At 41.4% G+C, this 26,503-nt stretch overlaps 1 long non-coding RNA gene across 1 annotated transcript in view; it reads left to right on the top strand.

Moving 5' to 3' along the window:
* The first annotated feature begins 11,207 nt into the window (after window positions 1-11,207).
* Window positions 11,208-26,503, top strand: part of LOC139362922 (uncharacterized) — a 115,975-nt gene continuing 100,679 nt past the window's right edge. The window contains exon 1 of the long non-coding RNA XR_011622549.1: window positions 11,208-11,567. This is a non-coding gene — a long non-coding RNA (uncharacterized lncRNA). The remainder of the gene's footprint in view (window positions 11,568-26,503) is intronic.

The following is a 26,503-nucleotide window of genomic DNA, read 5'->3' as shown; positions in this document are numbered from 1 at the left end:
TTTCTGAATTCTGATTATTTTAAAATTTTATTCTTTATTTTTTCTGAGTGTGCCCACTCTAGTCTGCAAAACACAGATTTTTAGTTTTGATTTACATGGGTTTACATATACAAATATATCACTTTATAGATAAACTTCAGGTGTAAGAGATTTGTGGTGAATGTAGTATGTTTGTGTGTAAGTGTGTACCTATTTTGAGAAGAAAAACATCAGATCAATACAGATTAATTTTTTTTTTTTTTTTTTTTTTTTTTTTTTTTTTTTTTTTTTTGAGATGGAGTCTCGCTGTGTCGCCCAGGCTGGAGTGCAGTGGCCGGATCTCAGCTCACTGCAAGCTCTGCCTCCCGGGTTTTTACGCCATTCTCCTGTCTCAGCCTCCCGAGTAGCCGGGACTACAGGCGCCCGCCACCTCGCCCAGCTAGTTTTTTGTATTTTTTTAGTAGAGACGGGGTTTCACCGTGTTAGCCAGGATGGTCTCGAACTCCTGACCTCGTGATCCGCCCGTCTCGGCCTCCCAAAGTGCTGGGATTACAGGCTTGAGCCACCACGCCCGGCCCAATACAGATAAATTTTAAAAGTGTTGATAATTTACTAGGCAGGTCAAAACCTCAAAGATTCTGAAAACAAATCTGTTTTCTCTGCTTTGTATTGAATTCATTTATCTAAAATCTTATGGCCCCTTGGCTCAGAATCTCTTTGGAAATCCTTTGTGTTTTTCTTGCCTGTTTCTTATGCTGGACCTAGTATATAATTTTCTCATTCCAAGGTTCATGTAGTATTCTTTATATGATGTCCTCTGTGATTGTAAGAATGACTTTTATGAAATTTAATAGTGCTCAGAAAATAACTTTTAGACGTTAGTGTTTCTACAGCGAGTGTTTTTAAGTTACATTCATTCTTTTTCTTTTCATTGGAGAACTCCATTTAAGCCACTTTTTCTTTTGTGATTGTTCTTTTTGTAATTGACATAATCAAGTTTATTGAGCTAATTTGTTTATGTAAACAATAGGAGGCTTCCTACACCATGAGGTTGTTTTGGCACATAAATGAACGTACACAGGGCAGTGCTCGCTGTGTAATAGAAGCTCCATAATTAGCAGTAAACATGCAGAGGCCCAGGGACTGTCATTTGTTCACTGAATTATGCCAGGCATCTAGAAAACTGACTTTACACATTGTGCTGAAAGTATATGTCTTTAATAAACAAACCTCAACAAGAACCTCCTCAGATAGCTGAGTTGGGTAGGGACTCCTCTTTCAGCATCCTAGAAAGTTTGTCTTTCTGTGTCAAGGACAAAATCCAGCTAGAAAGAATCTCAAATGTGGTTTACCAATGCAAAAACAGCTTTGCTTTTTATGTGCATTTTCCAAATGTTGAGGGACACAGACCAATGAGGCAGAGGACTTCTTGGGCAAAAAGACAGGAAAAAAAAAAAAAATATATATATATATATATATATATAAAAGCAACCAGAGCATCCTAAGTAGTCTTTGTACGGAGCCAGGCACCAGGCATCTGCTTACTGTGTCTTATGCCGTTTAGTCCCTATAATAACTCTGAGGTTCATCTTTCCGCTTTTCAGAGGCGTAGACAGGCTCAGAGAGCTGCAGTTATATCCTTAATACCCACCTGGTAGCTTGCAGAGTCACCACTGTTTCTTGGAGGAGACAGACACCTACTAAATAGCTGGCCTGGGAACTGTGCATTGGTGGTGAGGTCCTGGTAGGAGCCCAGGAAGGTGGTAAAGGAGAATATGGCTCAACCTGGAAGTCTAGTACCAGAGGCTCATTTAGCTTCTCCCTTGTACCTGGCTGGGAGTATCTGGATTATTCTCAAGGTTTCGGGTAGACTTATTTTTATATGGAGGGGAACAAGAAGAGGCATATGGTCAATGACAGCACTGTGAACCACTGGCCGTTTGGGGGCTGCGGCTTATACCAAGAAGGTCCTATTTTTCAGAGACTTGTGCATGTGGAGGACACAGGTGTCCGTGGTGAAGAAGGTTCTAGGCTTCCAAAGTTTTATGTGGGCCAGGTGCAGTGGCTCATGCTTGTAATACCAGCACTTTGGGAGTCCAATGTGTGTGGATCACCTGAGGTCAAGAGATCAAGACCAGCCTGATCAACACGGTGAAACCCTGCCTCTACTAATAATACAAAAAATTAGCCAGGTGTGGTGGCAGGCACCTGTAATCCCAGCTACTCAGGAGGCTGAGGCAGGAGAATCACTTGAACCCAGGAGGTAGAGGTTGCAGTGAGCCAAGATCGCACCATTGCCCTCCAGCCTGGGTGACAAGAGTGAAACTCCATCTGAAAATCAAAGAAACAAAGACAAGAAAGTTTTATGTGGCGGTGTTAAGCCATTAACACTGTCAAGGCATCTTCATGATACTTTGTCCTCTGTGGAGCACCAGCACCCACCTATATTAACAGCCTGTACAAAGAGAATTATCCCAGAGAGTCCTCAAAAAACGTCGTTCTTATAGAGTTGGGAAAACACAGGTTCAACAGCACATGGGTCAGAACTGAGAACTGTAAACAGTGAGGCCTGCAAGAAATTTCCCTCAAGCTTCTGGAGACTCTGTCTGCTCCTCACGTGGATGGAAATGGCCTCAAGAAGCCTCATTTTTTATTTTAGAAACAGTGCACAGGGCAAGACAGCCTAGGAATACTTTTTTGACTTTAGCAATACAGTTTTTTAACATTAAAAGGAACTTTGCCAAACAACTGCAATTCCAGACATGACAAGGGGGCATATGCTGGGAGAGTCCAGGATGGGAGAAAGCCCATTTAAAGGGCCAAGAATCGAAGCAGATGACTCAGGGAAAGCACATATGTATGAAGCAATTCAAAGATGACTCAAAAATTTCGGTCGGAAAACTGGAAATCACCATGATTTTATTTGCCACATGGATACCAGATTGGCAACAAATTAAAAGAAAGTGAACATCCGGGAGAATCTAGATTCAGGGAAGCAGCTACATTCAGACATTGCTGGTGGCAGTGTACCTTCCAAAGCCCTTTTGGAAAGTGATCGGTCTATAGCTATTACAATTTTACATGTGCATATCCTTCCACCGAGTAATCTCCTGGGAGTTTGTCATCTACAAGGGAATAATATGTCCAGTGGGCTGAGTGGTGTCCCCTCCCCGAAGTTCACGTTCTCACACTCAGTGCCTCAGAATGTCACTAGTTTTGAGTTTATTGGAGTGGACCCAAATCCAATATGACTGGAGTCCTTATTAGAAGAGGCAGTAAGGACGCAGAGATAGAAGTCAGCTATCTACAAGCCAAGAAGAGAGTTCGCAGAGAAACCATCCCAGCTAACAGCTTGTTGGATTTCTATTCTCCAGAATTGTGGAAAACTAAGTTTCTGCTGTTAAAGTCCTTCAGTCTGCAGTGGTGTGTATGGACGCTCTAGCAGATGGTTACAGACTACTGGGGCACATATAGGATGTTTCCTGAAGAGTGGCCGAAATTGAAACAGAAGATCATCATGTCCAGGCTCCACCTGCATTGCAAGGCTGAACTGCTGAGGGAAATGGCCTCCTTCATGGAATATTATGAAGCCATGTGAGGTTGCAGCTCCAGCCCTGATGGGGCTACAGGAATGAGTTCTGTGGGATAACCAATACATAGAGCAGCTTAACCATCCTTCCTCCCCCTTTTGGCTCCCTTTTTGTGTAAAAAGCATACTAGAGTGTGGACTTTTAAATCTTAAAGTTCTGGCAGGGCAGGGGGGTTGCCTGCTGAAGGAAACACATGGGGTGGGTGTTTAAAACAATATAAATAGGCTGGGCATTGTGTTTCATGCTTGTAATCCTAGCACTTTGGAAGGCTGAGGCAGGCAGATCACCTGAAGTCAAGAGTCAGGACCAGCCTGGCTAACATGGTGAAACCCTGTCTCTCCTAAAAATACAAAAATTAGTTGGGTGTGGTGGCACCTGCCTGCAATCTCAGCTGCCTGGGAGGCTGAGGCAGTAGAATTGCTGGAACCTGGGAGGCAGAGGTTGCAGTGAGCAGAGATCGGGCCACTGCACTCCAACCTGGGTGACAGAGTGAGACCTCTGTCTCAAAAAAAAACAAAACAAAACAAACAAACAAAAAACTATGTAGGTAGCAACACAAAAAGGCACTCATGGCCTAGTGTAAACAAGACAAAACTATTTCTCTCCTCTTACTACAACTATGTGAGCAAGAACTTAGCATCAAACCAAATTTCTGTTGGAGACGAATGAAGGTCCAGTTGTTTTGGGCGGGAACTGTGGGTCACTTAGGTGTGAAAGCACTGAGGCAGAGGCAATGGAGTTTCCATATTTGAGTCTGGGTCCTGGGCCTGCCCTGATTTTCTTGGATTCCTGTCTGAGATGACCCCTCTGTTCCTACTGTCGCCCCACAGCAGTGCTGGCCATGGGTGGTGGCATGGTGCTCCTGCCCTTTGTCCAAGGAGATGGAGTGGTTGAACCTATTACTTATTTTTACTGATCTGCGTGAAGCTGTGCAAGGAGAGTGCCCAGCAGCTGGGCCAAAAGGTGTCAGTAACCTGCCTGGCTATTTCTGCAGGGAGAAAGCCCAATTAAAAATTCTGCTCCCTAGATCAGACACATAAGAGCATCTGCATAGACTTCCAGCCAGAGAGAAAACCAGATTACAGTGTGAAGTCTTGGGGTTAGCATCTGAGTGGACAAACTTGTTCCCCAACACTCACTTCTTATCCTGCCAGCCATGACCTGGAATGTGATCTTGGTAGACCCATCAGATTCCCAACACCTGACAGCCTGCTCCTGTCCAGGGAGGGAAGCCTCATCTCTGGCTCCCCTAACACATGGTGATGGGCAGGAATGTGGGGTTGCCCAGGTGGGATCTTAGGCGAGGTCTGGCCTGGATGAGTCTGCCCTGAGCTGCCCTGTGTTACTTATGGGTGCCCCCTGTCAAGTGACGCCCTCACTTCAAGCCTTCCACAGATGAGAGCCTCAGGAAGTCAGGATATAGCAGGAGAACATCTTGCTCTTGAGCGTCTCCATGAAATTAGCTTGATACAGGGCTGTGTCTAGAATAAGGGCTTCTGGTTACCAGAGTTTGAAGTTCTGGTGGGTCTGTCACCAAGGACATGAGGTTACTTGAAAGTTCCCTCACCTGGGCCCCTTCCTTCAGTATGACCTGCTCACAGGCTCTGCTGGGGTCCTGACTACTCAGCCTCCTTAACCATATCAACTTCTAGAACTGTCTTAATTGCAAATGACATAATCTGTTATATAAAAACGTGTAAGAGTTTCACTAAAATACCACTAGAATTAATAAGTTAATCAGTGTCAGAAGATACAAGATACACATAAAAAATTATACTTAAAGCAACCAACAATGAAAATAAAATATATACATTTGATTTATAATAGCTTCAAAAATAATTAGAAAAAGTAATGTAAGTGCAACAATTTTACAGTTTTTTTTTGTTGTTTTGTTTTTGTTTTTGTTTTTGTTTTGTGGACAAGATCTTGCTCTGTTGCCCAGGATGGAGTGCAGTGGTGTGATCACAGCTCACTGCAGTCTCGACCTCCTGGACTCAATTGATCCACCTGCCTCAGCCTCAGCAGTAGTTGGGACTACAGGTGTGTGCCACCATGCCTGACTAATGTTTGTATTTCTTGTAGAGACAGGTTTCTCCATGTTCCCCACTCTGGTCTCCAACTAGGCTCAAGCAATCTGCCTGCTTCTGCCTACTATAGTGTTGGGATTATAGTCGGGAGCCACCATGCCTGGCCTACACTTAATTTTTATTAATACTGAAAGAAATCAAGATCTGAAATAATTGAAAGGTGTCTAATTTTTAAGGATGAAAATACTTAATATTTCCAAGATAACAATATCCCACAAATGGACCGAGAAATTCGATATAATCCCTTCAAATTCCCCACTATGTTTTTATGTAGAAATTGACAACTCTCTCCCCAGCAAAACCGATATAGATATGCACAGGAAACCAAATACAGGAAATGATCTTGAAGAACAAATGACTTCCACTTCCCAATACAAATTCTTATTGCAGGCCAGGCGTGGTAGGTCACACCTGTAATCCCAGGACTTTGGGAGGCCGAGGGGGGCGGATCACTTGAGGTCAGGAGCTCCAAATCAGTCTGGTCAACATGGTGAAACTCTATCTCTACTAAAAATATAAAAATTAGGTGGGCGTGGTCGTGGGTGCCTGTAATCCCAGCTACTTGGCAGGCTGAGGCAGAAGAATTGCTTGAACCCAGGAGGAGGAGGTTGCTGTGAGCTGAGATCACAGCAATACACTGCATCATGGGTGACAGAGTGGGACTCCATCTCAGAAAAAAAAAGAGGAAATCTTACTGCAAAGAATAATGGCTGTTACCTCACTTCCTCCCCACTTTTCTTCCTCTGTGAAGACAGTATTACAGAGTAACTTGAACACTCTTGTGATACGACCAGCTTCAGCTTCAGGTTTTTCCCTGCAGGCTTCAACCCAAGCCAGGGTCTCGACCATTCCCAGGTGCTGATAAAAATGTTTAGGATGTTGCCCACAGCATCGAAAGAAACTAGCCCTGGCCCGAGGCCAAATTCCTTAAACCTTCATGTGAACTCCATAACCAGACCCACTCATTGCAGACATACTTGGGTAGAATATCTCTGATTCGTGCCTTGCAAGGATACGCTGCAACCCCTCTGTGTTGGTTCCTCTAATGCATGCTTTGGACAGACCACTCTGGGCTTCAGGGCTTCTTTCTTTGGAATTCCAACTGCCCCATTTCAGGATGGTTTGGGGTAGTGTCTTGTGGGAATTCCGCTTCTGTCACTTTTGGGGCAACTCCAGCCACTGGTTCAGCCTGAGGGAAGAGCTGGTGTAGTGGGCATTACTCTAAAGAATGGGCTGGGAGGCCGGGCATGGTGACTCACGCCTGTAATCTGAGCACTTTGGGAGGCTGAGGTGGGCAGATCAGGAGGTCAGGAGTTCGAGACCAGCCTGGCCAACATGGTGAAATCCTATCTCTACTAAAAATACAAAAATTACCCAGGTGTGGTGATGGGTGCCTGTAATCCTAGCTACTGGGGAGGCTGTGGCAGCAAAATTGCTTGAACCTGGGAGGTGGAGTTTGCAGTGAGCCAAGGCCACTGTACTCCAGCCTGGGTCAGAGACTGTGTCTCTAAAAAAAAAAAAAAAAGAAAAAAAGAAAAGGGCTAGGGAAAACAGGACCCTTCTGGGGAGATCCCAGGATGCCTGCAAGTGCCTATGTGAGGCTCTGTCAGCCGCTGCCTGATGCCTGCAGGCTGCCCTGCCCTGTGAGTGCCAAGATGCTGTGAAAGCTCCAGCAGGCTAGAGGAGGCTGATGGGTTAAAAATTGCCAAGGAGCCCAGACCTCAGCGGGTGGAAAGGGGTTAGGCTGGCCTCTCCCATGGGCAGGCCACCTAAGAACAAAGGCTCTGCTGGGGGCCGAGAGCAAAGTCCCTGAGTTAGAGGAGGAGGAATTGCGCCTGGAGAAAGACCTGCCCACTGTCGCCCACTGTTAGTTGCCCCTGTGGAGGTTAAATGGAAGAAAGACTCTATGGAGAGGTGCTGGGGAGCCTGCAGCCTCAGGCCTACTTCTGAGGGTGGCTTTTGATGGTAGTGGCAGCAGGGGCTCTGAGTCCCATTTTCTGTGGCAGGCAGAGAAAAAAAAAAGAGAAGCTGCACCACCTGCCCCACACTCACCTCAGGCTCACTGTGGCTCTAGGTGGTCTGAGGCGGTAGCTGGGCCAGGCCTTGAGGGGCAGGGCTGAGGGCCACAGCAGTGGCTGTTTTGGTGTAGACAGCAGGCATGGCTGATACTGGGACCCGTGCGGGCCAGGAGTAGAATTTTTGTGGCTGGGGATGGAGTGTGGGTGCCAGTGTGAGGAGCAGGCTGGTCTCGCCGCCTCTTCCCTCTCCCAGGAGGGGAGCAAACTCTGCAGCCCCCAACATGACAGGAAGGCCAATGTTCTCAATGTTGGGCCATTGAAGGGGACCAGAGGCCCCATGTGGCTAGAATGAGTCACTGGCCCCTTCAGAGCAAGCAATGAGATTTGTCTCTGAAGGGTCTACATCTTCCCAATACCCGAGCACATGCTGGAGACAAACATTCTCCTGAGAACTGTCCTTGAGGCAACCTTAGACAAGTTCTGTCTTTAGGTGAGGGTCGCAAAAGCCATGCTCTGAGGGGAAGCCAAAAGGAAACCAGTGACATTATCCTGCACAAGAGGAGTGGTGTGCATCAAACAATGTCACCTCCCAGGAGGGCACAGGAGATCATGGCTTTTTCTTTTTCTTTTTTTTTTTTTTTTTGACAGAGTCCCTCTGTCACCCAGGCTGGAGTGTATGGCATGATTTTGGCTCATTGCAGCCTTCACTTCTCAGGTTCAAGTGATTCTCTTGCCTCAGATCCCCAGTAGCTGGGATTACAGGCAAGCACCATGATGCCGGTAAGTTTTGTATTTTTAGTAGAGATAGAGTTTCACCATTTTGACCAGGCTGGTCTCAACCTCCTGACCTCAAGTGATCTGCCCACCTCAGCTTCCCAAAGTGCTGGGATTGCAGGCGTGAGCCACTGTGCTTGGCTTGAGATCATGGCTTCTGTTCAGGACTTCGTAAGGATGGGGATTGCATGTCTGCACAGAGCCCATAAAACAGGTTTGTGTGGTTGGTGCCAAAGCCTGATGGCACTTGGAGTATGATAGTTGATTCTTGGGATATTATGACAGTTGATCATTGATTATTTGGAACTGAATAAGGTGACTCTGGCCATGCATGCTGCTGTCCCCCAAATGGCTCCAATCCTGGAAAAACTAAACACTTGCTCAGGTCCATGGCATACTGTCCTGAATTTGGCAAATGCTTTCTGCAGCATACCCTTAGACCCAAAGTCCCAGGACCATTTTGCCTTCAGCTGAGAGGACCAACAGTGTACCTTTTGATTGCTCCCAGAGAAACTTACACAGCGCAACTCTCTGACATGGTTTAGAGTGACGCGAGACATTTTGGAGTGATGTGCCCGACATTCTCTGGGAAAACCATATGGATAATATTATTCTGACCTCTACAGATTGAAGTCTTTTGTAGAAACCTACCCAGAAACTCCTAGAGCATTTACAATCCAGAGGATGGGCCAGTCGTGCCCAGAAAGTCCAGGGACCATGGGACACCATAACATTCCCGGGCACGGTCGGGTTAAGTAAGAGCCAAGTTGTGCCAACAGTTGTGATCATCAAAATCCAGCCATACCCACAGGCCTGTGTATAGTTTGGATCTGTGTCCCCACCTGAGTCTCTAATTGTAATCTGCAGTGTTGGAGGTGAGGCCTGGTGGGAGGTGATTGGATCAGGGAGGTGGTTCCTCATGAATTGTTTAGCACCATACCTTCCGTGCTGTTCTTGTGATAGTGAGAGCTCTCACAAGATCTAGTTGTTTAAAGTGTGTAGGCCAGGTATGGTGGCTCATGCATGTAATCCCAGCACTTTGGGAGGCCGAGGCAGGTGGATCACAAGGTCAGGAGATCGAGACCATCTTGGCTAACATGGTGAAACCCCATCTTTACTAAAAATACAAAAATTAACCAGGCATGGTGGCACGTGCCTGTAGTCCCAACTACTCAGGAGGCTGAGGCAGGAGAATTGCTTGAACCCGGGAGGTGAAAGTTGCAGTGAGCTGAAATCACACCATTGCATTCCAGCCTGGACGACAGAACAACACTCCCTCTCAAAATAAAATAAAATAAAATAAAATAAAATAAAATAAAATAAGTGTGTGGCACCTCTCCCCGCTCTCTCTTGTTCTTGCTCCAGTCATGTAACATATGCCTGCCTGCTTCCTCTTCCCCTTCCACCATGATTTTAAGCTCCCTGAGGCCTCTCCAGAAGCTGAGCAGAAGCCACTTAGCTTCCTCTATAGCCTGTGGAACTGTGAGCCAATTAAACCCAGTTCCACGTATTTCTTTATAGCAGTGTGAGCATGGACTAATATACCTTGTTTTATGAAAGGGATGTATCTGCAGAGAGATCCCCAACACAGGAGTCCAGAAATCAAAGAATGAGACAGACAAATCCAGTTTGTCAGTAAAAGGTAATTTATTGGGGGGAATTTGTGGACAGAAGCATGGTCTTGAGTGGTAGCATGACAGTAGTTCTCCAGGCTGTTACCCCCAAGATTTAGGGCTTACTTACTGTAGGAAAAGAGTAAATATGCTCTATAAGGAATTTGCAGAGCAATTAAGACCAGCCTTCCAGAAAGAGAATGAGGTGCACATCGTAGCCTATAGTTTGTGTGATGACATCTAGGTAGCTTTGACCTAAGGAGAGGGCTTTCAGTAAGTATGTGCTCTTACACAAGAAAAAGCAGATCAAGTAGAAATCTTAAAGGAATTCCCAGAACTGGGGTTAACCCAAAGTCAACATGGTGAATTCGCATCCAAGATGGAGCTGCTGTAGCCTCCACAGAGCTCCCTCCCCAGACCCATGGAGCCCTTAGGGTTTACAGGACCAGCGTAGAAATTCTCATCCAGGCAGTTTGATCCTTTTGGTTCTCAAAAGGGAATGGAATGTACGTATCTGCTTATTATTCTCAAATAATTTCTTCTTTCACTTTATTATTTCTCAAATCTTTCCTCCTTTTCCCTTTCCACAGAAAAAGCTCCAGAAGATTTACAAGTCTTTTCAGAAAAGACAGTACACTGAGCAGGATTTGCACATCACGAAAAAGTAGAGATGGGAGATGGGAGTCAAGAGCTTTGTGGGGTAGAGAGAAAGATTAGGCTGGAAGGGGTACTGGACCAGGTGTGTGTGTGTGTGGTGTGTGTGTGTGTGTGTAGTGGTGTGTGTAACTTTCTCACTGAATGTTTACTTGAAAAACTCCAGCACTGTCTAGCCTGGATTAACAGAAAGATGTGTGTTTGCCCATGGGCAGGTAGGGGATTTGGGGGGCAAGTGACCCTGGTAATGAGATGGTGATGGCAGCTGGACTGTTGAGCAGGGCCCCAGTTTCCCCCCTCCCCGAGGGCCCTTCAGCATCTTCCATCCAGGCCCTGTCAGCCTCCTGTCCTTCCCTCTGGCTCCAGGAGATCAGAGTCCTCCAAGAAATGCAGCTGTTTCATGACAAGAGGGAATTATCATCTTCAGACTCAGGAGGACTCTGGGGTTTGTTTCAAGTCCATGGAGCAGCACAGTCCAATTGAGAGGTGAGAGCTTAGCGGACTGGCAGAAGGTGGGTGGAGATTCTGTCTTGTGGTCAGTTTCAGACAGCCTGTGGCCACGGCTCCCTGGTCAGCAGCAGGCCCTGTTGAATGGGAGCCCTGGGCAGGGACTGGGAGGGAGGCCTGAGGTGTGGCTCCTGGAGCCTCACAGCTGCTACTCTGTCCTACAGCTACAGCCTATCCTGCCACTGAGCCCTCATCCCAGTATGCCAGCCATGCCCTCATGGCCAAGAAAACGAGGCCCTGAAGAATCTCAGGTCCACTGAGTGCCAGGGTGGCAGGGGCAGAGTGCCTCAGGGCTCAGTGAAGTTTGGACTGATATATCACAAATATCACAAATGTTCCATAAAAGTAAGTAGACATAAAAGTATACATACTGTGTAATTTGATTTATGCAAAATCCAATAAGCAGACAAAACTGAGGTCCTGGCTTTCAGTAATACTGGAGTAGCTTGTTGAATTAACACAGATTATAATGATAACACCAGAATAATATATTATATATTGTTATAGAAACACATCTGTATAATATAAGTATGACCTATGTGTGAGTAAGAACTGAAGGGGGATTTCAGCTGTGCCCACTATAGGGGAGATAGATATTGAGGTTTGAATCCAGCCCAATTAACACCTTTTGTAAAACATACTGCTCTTCAAAGTTACACAACAGAATTGAGCATCTCTATAATGATTCTTTACAGTTTTAGAACACAATTTTAAAATTCATGAGACATGTAGAAACATGAAAATGTAATCCATTCACAATTTAAAAAGCAGGCAGTAGAAGTGATCCTAAGATATTCAAGGTTTTCTAATTCAGGATGTTTAAAGGCAGCTATTATAAATCTGTTTATGGGGGTAAAGGAAAATATTCTAACAGTGAAGAGATGTGGAACCTCAGCAAAGACATGGAAATTATGAAACAATAGAAAGATAAGGAAATTTAAAAAATACTTTTGAGCTTATTCAAAGATTAGAAACAGGAGACAGAGCAATAGAAATTGCCCATTCCGAATAAAAGAGTGAAAAAGCTTAAAGAAAATGAAGAGTCTTAGAGACCTATGGAGTGATTGAGTCCAAGTTGGAGGGGGGACAGAAAAATGAGGTACAAAAATACATCATCAACTAATAGCTGAAAACTTCCAAATATCAGTCAAAACCCCCCAATATTTATATCCAACACGTCAACAAACCCCTTCAAAAAATACAAATAAAACCATACCAAGGCCATATTGTGATTTCGGAGAATGGCAGGGCAGAGCTTTCTATTGATTTGCTGTGATTTCTAATTTTAGCTACTTAGAAGAATGAAAAATAGGTCCTCCTTAGAGTTTCTTTTTTTTTTTTTTTTTCTTGGAGAAAGTCTGACTTAGGCACAGATGACTGGCAGTTATTAAAGTCAGATGTCTTTCCAGCCTTCTCTTAAATTTGCAGTGTCTTACCTTGGAAATTATTTAAAGTTGTTACTTCGAAATCCCGCAGTAATACTGATGCTCCCAAAAGATGTCCCACAGAGATTTTTGCTCTTGTGCATCCATCCTGCCTAGTTGCATTAGCGTGTAGTCATGGGGTACTTTGAGTTAATCTGGAAAACTAAATGTTAAAATGGATTCAGGGCGCGGTAGCTCACGCCTGTAATCCTAGCACTTTGGGAGGCCTAGGCGGGCATATCACTGGAGGTCAGGAGTTCAAGACTAGACTGGCCAACATGTCAAAACCCCATCTGTACTGAAAATACAAAAATTAGCCGGGTGTGGTGGCGGGTGACTGTAATTTCAGCTACTGGGAAGGCTGAGGCAGGAGAATCGCTTGAACCCAGAAGGCGGAAGCTACAGTGAGCCCAGATCAAGTCATTGCACTACAACCTGGGCTGCAGGGCAAGACTCCATCTCTAAAAAAGAAAAAAGAAAAATGGATTCAAAGAATAATCACTGCTAAGTTCCAGCAGCAAATTATTAAACGTGGTTCCAAAGGGATATTTAAAAAGGGAAATTTAAAGTGTTTCTAAGAAAGCCCTATTCACAGCAGCAGCGCAGACACGGTTCGTGACCTCACCACACAAACTTCCCTCATGTGTTGGGAGGGACCAAGGGGCTCTCTGGTCCTGCACCTGTGTTAATTGTGGCCAGGAGGTCCACACTAGGACCCCAAGGCCTGGGAACCAGCCTGGGTCGGGGGGCAGAGAAGTGGTGGATGTGGCTCCCATCCCTGTGGCTGTTTCCTGACTGGATGCAGCAGGGTCAGGTCTTTTGCTGTGACGTTTTCTACTCTATTAGAGTGACAGGAGTATTCCTGGGTGAGGCCTGACCCAGGTGTGGGCCAGGCAGCCAGCCCCGGGTCCAAGGAGCACTCCTGGCATGCAGAGGAGGATTTGTGACAGCCCAGAGGATAGAGGAAATGGTGGCTTTGAAAACGCAAGTGCCAGGTTGTCAGGGACCATGTATCTCCATTTCTGGCAGTAAATTGATGGTTTCAGACACTCATGAGAAAGCGGAGTCTAGCTCTTGTTACCCAGGCTTGAGTTAATGGTGCCATCTCAGCTCACTGCAACCTCCACCTCCTGGGTGTAAGCAATTCTCTTGTCTCAGCCTCCTGAGTAGCTGGGATTATAGGCATGCACCACCATGCCTGGCTAATTTTGTAATTTTAGTAGAGACGGGGTTTCACCATGTTGGTCAGGCTGGTCTTGAACTCCCGACCTCAGGTGGTCCGCCCATCTCTGCCTCCCAAAGTGCTGGGATTACAGGCGTAAGCTGCTACACCCAGTCTAGTATGAGTATGTCTTAAGGCTCCTCTAGTAATTCTATTATGCACCCGGGGTTGATAGATACTGGATTCAACAAGTAAGAGGTGATGATCTCGCCTAGAGGTTTTCAGGGAACAATGAAACAATGAGTTTTGGGTATTTCAGGTGGACTGATGGGAGTAGGGCACATAGATGGCTATGTCAAGTCATGGGCTGAGAGGTCACGTGCCATTTCTCATTGTGGGTGTTGTCAGCACTCGGAGCAGTTGTTCACTCTCTGCTCTGAGCACCCCCATATCTCCTCTACTGCACTCAACATTTTGTTTCCGTTTTGCTATCTCTAGAGATATGTGTCTATCTACTGACCATCTAGCTATCTATCCATCTGTCTATCATATCTGTGTCTCTCCTATTGATTTTGTTTCACTGGACTACCTTGATAATACACAGTCAATCCGTAATTTGAGACAGACAAACTCAGTCTGGATGTGGTACCTTGAGCCTGTAATCCCAACATTTTGGGAGGCTGAGGTGAGAGGATCACTTGAGGCCAGAAGTTTCAGACCAGCCTAGACAGCATAGCAAGAAACTATATCTCCAAGAAAGTAAAAATAAAAGTTAGCCAAGCCCAGTGATGCATGCCTGTAGTCCCAGCTACTCAGAAGGCGGAGGTGGGAAAATTGCTGGAGTCCAGGAGTTTGAGGTTACAGTGAGCTGTGATTGCACTACGGCACTCCAGCCTGGGGCCAGAGAAAGGCCCAATCTCTAAACTATAAAATTATGAGAAAGGTTTGTCCAGACCCCTAAAATAATCTTGTAAAGATGTATTTGCTCTTTGTTCTCCTCACTTAATAAAGTGTGGGTTTCCCTTCTACTTTCTCAATTCAAACTTAACAAAACCCATTTGCTTCCTAGAATGTGTATGATCTTAGTCTTGACATAGTCATGCAGATTGAAAGGAAAGAGGGAGGATAAAAATAAAATAAGCAAAAGTTTCCATTCTTAAAGAGTTAGTGGGAAAAAATGGTTATGTTTTCAAATACCTATATGGCAGATTATATTTTTCAAAAATAGCAGCAACAGTATTTCCTTTCCCATATATTCTCCTGCAATGTAACTTTGCCATTTTCTCAACAAGAAGTGGAGTTTAATTTTCCTTCCTATAAATTTGGTTGACCTTAGTTACTTGCTTGACCAATATAATTCAGTAAATGTGATAGTCTGTGATTGTCCTGCCTCAGCCTCCCCCTTGACCAATACAAGTCAGTGAATATGATCGTCTGTGATTTTCCTGCCTCAGCCTCCCAAGTAGCTGGGACTACAGGCCCCTGCCACCATGCCTGGCTAATTTTTGTCTTTTAAGTAGAGATGGGGTTTTACCATGTTGGCCAGTCTGGTCTCGGTCTCCTGACTGCAGGCGATCCACTTGCTTCGGCCTTCCAAAGTGCTGGGATTACAGGAGTGGACCAGTGCACATGGCCAGGGCTTTATTTCTAATTTAAAAATGATTATGTGTTTTATTTGTGAAATGTGTGTTCATCCTAATGACATAGAAGAAACATGTTTTGAAGACCTGAAAAAAATAGATCTGTATCATCAATGTTCTTTCATCAGTGTTCAAAATTATTACTATTATCATTATTTTTATATTACTCTCATTTTCTTGATTAACCCCATCTTATATAAAGTCTTGATAATGTATCTCCTGTACTATTTTCTAAACCAAATAAATGTATGTATATAGAATTATGAATCTCTCTATATAATAAATACATTTTCAATTTTGCCTGTCTAAGGTGCATACTATCTATGTTCCTCATGTACCTTGGCCTTCATCTCAGTAATCATATCCTTATTCTGTGTTCTCTCATTTTATATTTAGCACTTCAGTTGAGCATATAAAATGAACAGTATTTGTACAGTTGAATAGAATTAAATGTATGTTAATATGAAAAGACTCACTAAAACAATTAAAAATATATTCAGTTGAGTCTTTCTCGTGGTCTATCATTTTGATACAATTTGTTCATCATCACTCTTCCATGATTTTTGACCCTTGTGATTTTACTGGACTCACCATGATAAATTCATGATATTTCATCAGCATAATAGCAATATTCATCCTATCTGCACCCTTATCTTCTCTGTCATGAATTGTAATGTGATATCTTGGAATTCAAATGTCAATATCCTTATAGGGGCTGGGGGACGTTATTCTGCTTAATGAAACCCTAATTTACTGTATATAATATAGAAATGGTCCTGGCTATCTCTCAGTTTAGTTCATATCCCATAGATTTATTATGCAATCTCTCTTTATCTCAGAACACGTTTTAAAATATTTTCCTCTCAGTTAACAACAAAATAAACTCTATTTTTTTTTTTTTTTAGACAGAGTCTTACTCTGTCACCCAGGTTGGGGTGCAGTGTTGTGATCTCTGCTCACTGCAAACTCTGCCTCCTGGGTTCAAGCAATTCTCCTACCTTAGCCTCCCAAGTGGCACTCACCCTACTACACCAGCTAAATTTTGTATTTTAGTAGAGAAGATTTCACCATGTTGGCCAGGCTGATCTCAAACTTCTGACCTCCCAAAGTGCTGGGATTACAGGCCTGGGCCACCGAGCTCGGCCACTACTTTTAATTACTTTGTTTCACCATAAAGTTGAATCAAAATAGTCACATGTTGGTCTTCTTCCTGAGACTTCACTTAAAACAGAGATACTCTACCAGCCTAGAAAAATACTTAAGTCTTAGTCTTAGTATTCAATAAGAATTCTAAGTCTTCAATAAGACTTGGTATTCAGTAAGATTTAAAAAAATACTTCAACTAGATCTTCAATAAGATAAAAACTACTTAGTCTTCAATAAGAAAGATAATTCCTCTCAAGTTTTCTTGGGATAACTTCAGATAAATTGTAAAATTTTGCAGAACAATTTTGCAGTTACCATTTCATGTTATTTGGCCAAGATTCAGAAGTCATTTATTATTTTACTTTAATCCAGATCTAAGAACAGTTTAGCTTCATGACATTAAAAAAGTGAAACACCATTAAATTCACTCAGATTTTTTTTTTAAATGAAAGTGTGTCTGATTCGAGGTCACGTATTATACAATTCCATAAATAAAAATATATGAGATGATGCAAAAATGTTGACATTGAGTATCCTTGGATAATAATAAAAAATTAGTGACTGAGAAAAAGTTGCTCTAAAACCACCAGATATGTTTGATTTTATAAAGGAGACATTTAGTTGATTAAATGGTTATTATTCTTTCTACAAAACTTTAATAAGTAATTGCATTTATCCTGGAAACAATGAAAGATTTCCACCAGCATACATCTACATCATCAGCACAGTTCAGTTCTGCTATTGAGTTGAAATCAGAAAAAAAAAAAAAAGTAATTTTAAATTAAAGGCTTAATGGTATCCAAATTTTAAGGATCACATTTCAGTACTAGAAAAATATATTTGAACATGAGATAATATATGTATAATGAGTTTTTTTCTATATATCTGTATAGTTTTATTAATATAACCCTTATGAACCAAACACCAAAAGAAGATACAGGACAAAGAATTAGATTAAATAACATAGATAAGAATTTTAATATTTTATTTTTTCACCCTAAAAAAATCCAGTTTATGCTAAATCATTCTCTGTAAATAACCTAAACATACTGAAACGGAATAATCTTCTGCATGATCAGATGGTGTGTTTTTCCACTGAGGCTCTTGAGAGCATTGATGCTGATCCCAGACGAGATCAGCAATCTTGGCCGTCACGATCTTGGTTGTCATAAATTGGAGAACACAAATAGAGTATGATTGAATTGATTGTATCTTCAAAAATTTTTCTCGGCCGGGCGCGGTGGCTCAAGCCTGTAATCCCAGCACTTTGCAAGGCCGAGTTGGGCGGATCACGAGGTCAGGAGATCGAGACCATCCTGGCTAACACGGTGAAACCCTGTCTCTACTAAAAAAAATACAGAAAACTAGCCGGGCATGGTGGCGGGGGCCTGTAGTCCCAGCTACTCGGGAGGCTGAGGCGGGAGAATGGGGTAAACCCGGGAGGCGGAGCTTGCAGTGAGCTGAGATCCGGCTACCGCACTCCAGCCTGGGCGACAGAGCCAGACTCCGTCTCAAAAAAAAAAAAATTATTTTTCTCACCTGCCAGAGCTAAACAATTGATAATTGGTTTTAATATATTGCAGAAGTCATTTTTAATCGAAATATTAAACTTAGCTGTGTTTTATATTGTTAAGTCTGGCAACTACACCATAGAAGAATTATGGAATTTGCATTGATATGATGCCAAACTGGGTGAAACAAAATAGGGGAAAAATCTATAGATGCTACTTTTAGGTTGTTCAGAGTGCAAAATAATTTGATTCTATGTGACCCGTTAAAAATTTCAAAATCTAACTGCAGAGCTTAGCTCTCGCTATTAGAAGTGACAACCTAAGGCTGCTGGGGCTGAGGGTGAAGCTCCTGAGCACTGTCAATAAACACATAATGCAGCTCAAGTTTACTCTCATTATACTGCCTTTCACTTTAGTATATTCTCAATATTTGTAAGTCCCAAAATGTATAATCATGTATAATAGGGGAATAACACCATTATACAGACCAGGAATGAAAATCTGATCACAAAAAACATAAGCGACCTGGCATGGTGGCTCATGTCTGTAATCCCAGCACTTTGGGAGGCCGAGGCAGGCGGATCACGAGGTCAGGAGATCCAGACCATCCTGACTGACACGGTGAAACCCCCTCTCTACTAAAAATACAAAAAATTAGCTGGGCGTGGTGGCGGGCGCCTGTAGTCCCAGCTCCTGGGGAGGCTGAGGCAGGAGAATGGCGTGAACCCGGGAGGCGGAGCTTGCAGTGAGCCGAGATCGCGCCACTACACTCCAGCCTGGGCGACAGAGCAAGACTCTGTCTCAAAAAACAAAACAAAACAAAAACAAAAACATAAGCTTAGATCAGACATCTGAAGCAAAGATAAAGGGTTTATTAAAGGAAAAAGTCACAGAAATCCAAAAGCTGTTTTGTATATGATGGATATGTTATTTGTATTCATAAATAGAAGTTTGTTTTTTTGGTTTTTTTTGAGACGGAGTTTTGCTGTCGTTGCCCAGGCTGGAGTGCAATGGCGCGATCTCGAGTAAGCGCACTCTCCGCCTCCCAGGTTCAAGCAATTCTGTCTCAGCCTCCCGAATAGCTGGGATTACAAACATGCACCACCACGCCCGGCTAATTTTGTATTTTTGGTAGAGACGGGTTTCTCCATGTTGGTCAGGCTGGTCTGGAACTTCTGACCTCAGGTGATCCGCCTGCCTCGGCCTCCCAAAGTGCTGGGATTACAGGTGTGAGCCACTGCGCCCGGCTAAAATACAGTTTTTTAGTATTGTTATTTTATTAATAATATTATTCGAATAGTGATGTTTGCACTGTCCCTTGTGTAGATTTAAAATATATATAAATGTAAAATGTTTTTAATTAATAACATTTAATTCTCAGCTTCCTCGAAGGAAAATATAAGCAGGAAAATTATTACTTTAAATGTAGGCAGTAGAAAAATACTAGAGGGTCTTGATCACAAATTCTATGCTACTAATTTTGAAAAAGCATAAAATCCTTTTGGAAGAGTGTTTCTTTCTGATTATTTCAACTGAGAAGACACCAGCTAAGTGTAACACTCATTTTCCTCTAAAAATTTGAAAGGTCTTGTACAATCATGCCCCTGTGCATCACAGTATAGACAAGAGTCTCACCAAATATGTCAAGTATTGAATTTGGAGGAGTATTTCCAAGTTGAAAATTCCAATTTGGAAAACCACATCTTCTATTCTTCACGTACACTTACTATGAGCAGTTCAGCTCCTTCCTCCCTAAATACATAAAATGCAGATATGTGAACCACTTAGAAATGCTTTTTTTCCCTAATGTTCAGAGACACAGTGATTTAGTACTATTATATTTCGTTGAGGGCTTGATGCCCTTATGAGCCACAATTAGACAACCATTGCCAGGTGCGGTGGCTCACGCCTGTAATCCCAGCGCTTTGGGAGACAAAGGTGGTTGGATCACAAGGTCAGGAGATCTACACCATCCTGGCTAACATGGTGAAACCCTGTCTGTACTAAAAATACAAAAAATTAGCCAGGCGTGGTGGCGGGCGCCTGTAGTCCCAGCTATTCAGGAGGCTGAGGCAGGAGAATGGCGTGAACCCAGTAGGCAGAGCTTACAGTGAGCCGAGAACATGCCACTGCACTCCAGCCTGGGCGACAGAGCAAGACTCTGTCTCAAAAAAAAAAAAAAAAAAAAAAAAAAATTACACAACCATTATTGTTATCTTTTTCTTTTCTGTTTTGACTTCTCCGTACTCCTTCCTGTCTTTTATATGTTAAAAATCTCAGCACTAGAGAACATTATTTCCTAATAAAGTTAGACAAAATTACCTTATATATTTTAACAGCAAAATTAAAATATACTGGCCACATTCATGAATATTTTTTAATATGTAAATTGCAAATTTGAAACTTACAGAAAAAACTGTAAGAATGCAAAAGTTGGAGAATTTTTTATAAAGTTGTAGCTTAATAAAATAACTTATTTTAGCTGCTTATATTAATAAAATATAATACACTAAAGCTGAATTTGTTTTACAAATTTGTAATCATGCTTAGTATTACAAGCTTTTATATGTGTAATGTAGTGATTAACTCTACAAAATGTGATAAAAGAGGGATATTTGTTTTTCATGGTAACCAGAACCAAATCCTGTATGTGCCATAACCACACCACAATAAAACAAAATAATTTTATGGTCATTCACTGAAAGCTAATTAATGTAAAATATGAAATGGTAATCATGCTTTGAGATGACTCTAAACATTATAATATACTTAAGTGTTTTCAAATTCAAAAGAACAAAGAAGTATGACTAAATTCTTATGAATTAGTTCTGATTTCTTGTTTCAAAATATAACATTTTAGCTATGTATATACAGTAAGTTAAACTGAGAAAAAGCTAGTATAATAATATTAATGTAAAACATTAAATAGTAACCATGCTTTGAGATGACTCTAAACATAATATACTTAAGTGTTTTCAAATTTAAAAGAACAAAGAAGTATGACTAAATTCTTATGAATTAGTTCTGATGTCTTGTGTCTCAAAATACAAAATTTTAGCTATGTATATACAATAAGTTAAACTGAGAAAAAGCTAGTATAATAACAAAATGCAATTACAATTCAAATACAATATTATAAAATTAACAAAGTATAAGATCGATATATTATGGCCTCAGTATTCATAAAGTTGCTTTTTTCATTTGGAATCATATTAGATACTTAGATATGATTGACTAAGACATGACTGAAATTATGAAAAGACAATGATCCTAGCTCTTCATTGAAAAAATTCTGCCTCATCCCACCACTCGCCTGAGTCTTGAGCTTTCACTGGTAATAATGCTGACCAACAGTCACCCAGCTGAGTCTTCAGAGTGAGTCCATGTTTGAGGGATGAGGCTCACAATATGTGGCTATAAGGAAGCAATGCCATCAGCCCATCCCCTCCAGGCCTGTAATTTTCACGTCAACTATAAAGATAGTACAAGCTCTGTTTTTGTGATTTTAAGAAAGGAACCACCAAGGGAAATGAAACTTTTTGATTCCTACAAAATACATTAGAAATAGCTGTGCTCCAACTTTTCCACTTGTAAGCTTATTTCCCCAGGTATATTCAGCCCAGTGGGTTGTATGGTGCCTGTTCTTGTAAACAAAACAGTAATTCCCAATTACCCTACCTTCAAAATCAGTAAAACACAATGTCAGATTTTCCACTGCATTACTACTGGTTCAAGTAATTCATGGTTGCCCTCACTAATGTTCCTCAGTAATCTCTAATTTTCATTAAGAAGTAGACCAAAAGCACCTTTGTGAGAATCAGAAAAAGTGCCACCTCTGTCAGACCTAAATGGGCAAAGTGCTCCATTTTCCAGAGGATGCAGTTCTGAGTCAGGGCACTAGACATGGGAGCAAAATGTAGGCTGCTTTATACCTCTCACTACTTTGTCCAGGTACATTTACAGAGTAAAGAAGTGCACATCTATTTCAAGCAATGAGTGTTTGGATTCAAACTGTCCATGCCAAGAGATTTTTTTTTTTTTTTTTTTTTTTTTTTTTTTTTTTTTTTTTTTTTAGATATGGACTATCAAAGAGTTGTTCTACCATCCTGACCTTCAGGTTTCTTTGTGGCTTCCACTCACAGGAGTGCTTTACACACTCAGTAGTAGAGCACACATTATAACAAAGGCCTTTTTTTTTTTTTTTTGGCTTCCGTGACACAGATCAAACATGATTCTATTAAAACTAAAGTTAACATTACTCATAATTATCACTGCCTATTTGTTTTCTTAGTCTAATAGTGTATGTTAAATTGTTATATGTTAAAATGGTGACTTCTATTTCAATGAACCTGTGGATCTCAGCACAGTGCAGGTGCTCAGCCTCTTTAGTTTCAGCATGGCTGTGCTCTCATGCATCATCTTTCATTCTCTAAAAAGCATGCCCTCCGTTTGGCTTAAGTCAGGACCAAACAACTCACAGACCTATTGTCCACAAGTTTAATTCTTCCTGGTCTCTGCAACCCAGTCCAACATATCATCAGCTGTCATCAATATAATTTTATTTTCAATTTAAAAAGTTTCATTTCCATTTTTTTAGATCATAATTTAGTTGCCTTTTCTAAGCCTTTCAACTCCATTTAAATCTTTGTCTACTCATCGAAGAAAAACCGTCAAGAAGTAATTCTCTGAATGGGAAAGCTATCAATAAAAAATAAAGGCAACATAAGACCTTTCTAGGTAAACAAAAACTGAGTTGATTTCAACTAGGTAAAAATACAAAAATTAACTGAGTGTGGTGGTGGGCGCCTGTAGTCCCAGCTACTCAGGAGGCTGAGGCAGAAGAATCCAGGAGGCGGAGGTTGCAGTGAGCTGAGATCATGCCACTGAATTTCAGCCTGGGCGACAGAGGGAGACTCCGTTAAAAAAAAAAAAAAAAAAGAAGAAGAAGAAGAAAGAAGGAAAGGAGGAAGGAAGGAAAAAGAAAAAGTGAGGGAGAGAGAGAAAGAAAGAAAGGAAAAAAGAGGCCTGGCGTGGTGGCTCACACCTGTAAAACCCAGCTTGTAGTGAGTGGAGGTCGCCCCACTGCACTCCAGCCTGGGCGACAGAGTGAGACTCCATCTCAAACAAACAAACAAAAAGGCCGGGCGCGGTGGCTCACGCCTGTAATCCCAGCACTTTGGGAGGCCGAGATGGGTGAATCACGAGGTCAGGAGATCAGACCATCCTGGCTAACACGGGTGAAACCCCGTCTCTACTAAAAAATACAAAAAAACTAGCCGGGCGAGGTGGCGGGCGCCTGTAGTCCCAGCTACTCGGGAGGCTGAGGCAGGAGAACGGCGTAAACCCGGGAGGCAGAGCTTGCAGTGAGCCAAGATCACCCCAGTGCACTCCAGCCTGGGCGACAGAGCGAGACTCCCTCTCAAAAAAAAAAAAAAATCAACCAAAAATAATAATTTGAATCTACATGAAATGACAAAAGCACCAGTAATCACGTCATTGTAAAGATATCGTGCATACATTTTTTATTTCTTACATTGTTTTTAAAAATGAATGTGTAACAATATAAATAAAATTGTATTGTTGGACCAATTACAAATACGTGTAATATACTCACCAATAACTGAACAAAACAGGTGAGTTATAATATGTTTCGCAATAAAAATTAGCTGAATATTCTGGAACAAATGAGAAAATTCAGAAATGGGAAATAAAAAGGTTGACATCAAACAATTTGTAGCTATATCTGCTCTCTTTTCTCATTAAAAAATAAAATTATATAAAATAATAAGTGCAAAATATTGTTTATATTATATGTAGATGTAATAACTGTAAAATTTATATCACAAAATAAGAAGCAGAAATAAAAATACATAGAACATTTGTATAACTCATCAGTATTGTTATTATAAATGTAAAACAGATTCTGATTGATGAAGACATATATCAGAAGCCCTAAAAGAACAAGAAATAGCTCCAAATATATATTAAAAATTATTTTTAAAATTGCAATGTTACATAAAAATGCTTTCTTAATGCAAAAGAAGGCAAACTAGTAGGAAAAGAAAATACACTTGATATGTAGAAAAAATAATACAGAAAAAATAAATCCAGCTATATAAATACTAAATATAATAAGATTAATTAATTAAATAAGAAAAACTGAGATTGTTAGACAGAATATAAAAATATGATACAAATATATGCTGTGTACAGCACAATTGCTTTGGATCCGAATAAACAAATTGTGTAGACGTGAAAGAATAAAGCTTGCAAAGAAGAGCCATAATAAAGTTGTAGTTGCAATTACACAAATAAAAAAGAATTTAGGCCGGGCGCGGTGGCTCACGCCTATAATCCCAGCACTTTGGGAGGCCAAGGCCGGCAGATCACCTGAGGTCCTGAGTTCAAGACCAGCCTAATACGGAGAAACCCCACCTCTACTAAAAATACAAAATTAGCCGGGCATGGTAATGCATGCCTGTAATCCCAGCTACTTGGGAAGCTGAGGCAGGAGAACTGTTTGAATCCAGGAGGCAAAGGTTGAGGTGAGCCAAGATTGCGCCATTGCACTCCAGCCTCAGCAACAAGAACGAAATGCCGTCTCAAAAAAAAAGGGGGAATTTAAAACAAATAAAAATAAAAACACATGCTTAGGTGTAAAATGAGACATTCATTATTGACCAAAAAAGAGTCAATTCCTTAGGAAGATGTAACAATCATCAACCAATATGCAAATAAGGAATGAGAAAGAAAATACATGAGGCAAACAAAGACTGACAAAAATAAAGCAAGCAAGAAATAATCAAAAAATAACAGAGATTTAAATACTTCACTCTCAATAATGAATTAAAAAACAACAGGTCAAAGAGTAAACAGACTTGAAGAAAACAAAACCACTGAGATCTAAAAGACATGTGTAGTCGGATCCACCTGCCAGGAATAGGCTAGGCATTTTTAGTGCACATGGAATGTTCTTCGGAATAAACTATACTCTAGGTGATTAAATACACAAGAAAATTAAAAGAATTGTGAAATGCAAAGTATTTTCTCTGACTGCAATGGAATAAAATTAAAAATTAATGACATCAGGAAATTTTGGTAAGTCAGTTACGTGAAAATTAAGCAGTGAAATTCTAAATAGCCAATGTGTCAAAGAAAAATTTAACAATTAGAAAATATTTCACATAAATAAAAATGTTTACTTGACACAACAAAGCACGCCAGATACAGCAAATTTATAGCAGTCAATTTCTTCATGAAAAAAAATGGATTTCAAATCAATAACCTTGGGCAAAGGAATTTCTTTGGGGCAAAAAGTAATCACACTGACATGCCCAACAGGAAAGAACGGAGAGTCAGTGCTTTGGGAATAAGATATTTGAGAATTGTCCACATAGTTAAGACAATCTAGCAGGCAATATACAGGATAAGGGCCAGCTGATGGCTCAGAAAAGACCTAGAAAGACCCTAATTTCTGATGTCTGTTTGATCTTCAATCAGTACAGGGAAAGGCCAAGTTGAAAACATTCTGGTAAACTGGAAAACGTATTCTACAAGAGACACACAGAACACTGCTTCAAAGAACTTGGAATTTTTTGCCTTGGTAAATTTATTTATTTAAGTTAGTAAGTTATTCTATAACTGTCACATAATTTCTTTTTTCTTTTTTTTTTTTTTCTTTTTTTTTTGAGATGGAGGCTCGCTGTGTCTCCAGGCTGGAGTGCAGTGGCGCCATCTCGACTCACTGCAACCTCTGCCCTGTGGGTTCAAGCGATTCTCCTGACTCAGCCTCCGGAGTAGCTGGGACTACAGGCCCATGCCACTACACCCGGCTAATTTTTATATTTTTAGTAGAGACAGGGTTTCACCATGTTGGCCAGGATGGTCTCAATCTCCTGACTTCATGATCCACCCACCTCGGCCTCCCAAAGTGTTGGGATTACAGGCATGAGCCACCTGCCAGGCCCTAATTTCAAATATTTATAGGGTATAGTGTAATGTTTTAAAACATATGTACATTGTGTCATAATAAAATTAGGGTAATTAGCATGTTCATGATCTCAAGCTATTATCCCTTCTTTATAGTGATAACTTTCAAGTTACTGTTTTCTAGCTATTATAAAATATATGTTGTTATTATACCATAGTTGTTAGAGTTACCCAACTGTGTAATAGAACACCAGATCTTATTTATTCTATCTAACTGTAACTTTGCACCAATGAATGACCTCTCTTAGTCTTTTTCTTCCCAGACCCTTCCCCAGACTCTGGTAACCACCAGTCTCTGCTTAACTTCTGCAAGATCAGCTTTCCTATATTCTACTTATTAGTGAGCTCATGCAATATTTGTCTTTCAGTCTATGCTTTATTTCATTGAACATTATATTATCTAGGTTCA

Source organism: Macaca nemestrina, chromosome 4 (genome assembly GCF_043159975.1).
Source record: "Macaca nemestrina isolate mMacNem1 chromosome 4, mMacNem.hap1, whole genome shotgun sequence".
Lineage (NCBI taxonomy): Eukaryota > Metazoa > Chordata > Mammalia > Primates > Cercopithecidae > Macaca > Macaca nemestrina.
The sequence above is the reverse complement of the archived record's forward strand: the minus strand, read 5'-3'. Positions and strand labels throughout refer to the sequence as shown.